This window comes from Sciurus carolinensis, chromosome 3, assembly GCF_902686445.1.
Source record: "Sciurus carolinensis chromosome 3, mSciCar1.2, whole genome shotgun sequence".
NCBI lineage: Eukaryota > Metazoa > Chordata > Mammalia > Rodentia > Sciuridae > Sciurus > Sciurus carolinensis.
This window is the reverse complement of record NC_062215.1, coordinates 54,902,737-54,904,892: the sequence shown is the minus strand read 5'-3', so window position 1 is coordinate 54,904,892 and position 2,156 is coordinate 54,902,737. Positions and strand designations below refer to the sequence as shown.

At 42.6% G+C, this 2,156-nt stretch overlaps 1 pseudogene; it reads right to left on the bottom strand.

Moving 5' to 3' along the window:
- Positions 1 to 869: 869 nt before the first annotated feature.
- On the bottom strand, positions 870 to 1,952 carry LOC124980892 (activating signal cointegrator 1 complex subunit 1-like; annotated as a pseudogene).
- Between the last annotated feature and the right edge of the window lie 204 nt (positions 1,953 to 2,156).

The window sequence follows — 2,156 nt, the reverse complement described above, 5'->3', positions numbered from 1 at the left end:
AGCAAATTCCCCAGTTTTAACATCACACAATTAAATTCCCTTTCCTTTCTTTTCTTTTTTTTAAACTTGGCAAGTGCATTTATTCACAAATGACCTGTGCATTCCCAGTGATAAATCCTTGATGGTAGTTAGATGCAGTCCTCACAATGTAGCTACCCTGACACACAGGGTTGAGAAGCAGGCTCAAAGAACAGAATATAAGAATCAAGATAAGATTAAGGAATGAAGGAAGGAGGAAGGCAAGGACATGGAGGGACAAAGAATGTGATGAGGGAGGAGGACTGGAGCTCCCCAGCAGAGCACCTGGGAGGACTGATGGGACAGCAGGCAAAGCCATGCTGGGAGCACTCCTCCTTCTGCTGCTCTGCCTCGGGCGGACATTCTTCCTATAAGGAATGCCACGAAAACCACACAGAACACAGGAAATCACATAAGGGAGTTTATTAAGCAAACAGAGTGTCTCCCGGCAGGGTAAGAGAGAAAATAAGAGGAAAAGAAAGGGAAAGAGAAAGGGCATGTGCAAGAAAGAGCATGAAAAGCAAGGAGGAGAAAGAGAGTCAGGGGGAGAGAAAAGCAAGAGAGCAAAAGATGGCAGGGTAGCTACCCTTAAGCAGTTGAATACCGCCAGGCTAACAGGGAACTAATAATGGAGAAGGATACTTGCAAGCTGACTGATGAACCAACAGCTAGCTAGGATGTTCACAGACTGACAAGTGGTTGGGAGGCAGGGAAATGGCTGCAATGGAAAGGGTGGGGAGAGCAGCTTTGTACATTACACTTCCCACATACTCCACAGTCTGCTAATATTGCTGTTTCCTTACTGTTGTTCTCATGAGATGTTCAGTTTCCACAGCTTTCCAAGGTCCACCTCAGGAGAAGTCAATTTGTCCACAGGGGGCATAGTTTCCAGAGTCATCTACTGTGAACCTCTGAGAGATGTGAATGGAATTGAGCTTTAGGGAACCAAGGTAGAAATTCTCAAACAACTTTAAAATGTTCCGGCCATCAAATGACTCTCTTTCCTTGAAAGATATATTGCCATCTGCTATGTAGAGATTGTACCTGCCTTCAGCATTGGGATCTTTCCTGAATAGTGTATTCATGACTGTAGCATGCAGTTTCACACTACTCCACTCTTTTGCTATTAGTCCAGATGCCTGAAAGCATTCCAGAACTCTGTCAAGTAATTCCTGCAGCCTGTTCTAGACATCTTTTATATGAACTTTAGCATAAAGAACATCCACTTTACCACGATCATCATTCATGTACTCTATTCCTGTCATCTCTACTTCCAAGGGTTTACCCCCAGAAATGTCATTAATAAACTCCTCTTTACAGCATTGTAGCATCTCACATGTCTGCTGGATCTCTTGATCACTGAAAAGTACCAACATCCCAATAGTTAGGTGAAGTTTTTTGGAATTCTGGAAAATGGAACTATCAACCCCACGATTCATGGAGGACTTTCCCAGCACTTCTTCCTAGAAATTCAGACATTCTTCTTGAACTTCAGTTTCATTGAGGAAAAAGGCAAGAAAGTGAGTGAAGGGTTGTTTTCTTCTCAAAGTGTCCAAAAGAACATCAATCCAAGTTTGGGCTGAAATTACACTATTTGGATGCTGACCAGTGATCACAATTTCCCCATCTTGTCCAGGCTTAGGAATGCTAATAGAAGTTTTTGTCTCCATTTTTACTTTCTTCCTAGTGTCACCTCTCTTTCCAACTATATGCTTGCAGAGCAGGTTGTGAGCACTCATGGTAGATGGGAATCCTTATGGGGTCTGCTCTACTTCATAGGCATCACAGGGTTCATCAGCCTACTCCATTGGGTCTTGATAGAAATCCCCATCGTCTTCTTCATGTTGGTAAGTCTTCTCTTGGATTGGATTCTTGCTGTAATTTTGTCCATCAATTGTTATAAGCTGTGGGTGCAGAACTTCCATGACACCTTCTCCAAATAATATTCTATTGAAATCCTTCACAGACCAGAAAAATGAAGGAGACAGGAGACTGTTGCAGCAGGCATGGAAAAACTCCCTTTCCTTTCTTAGTACTAAACTTGTGCACATGCATACGCTTCCCATGGAAAAGGGGCCAACTCAAATTCAAATGGCATTTGAGTTTTTATTATGTTCACAGAATTGAAAACTTAATGG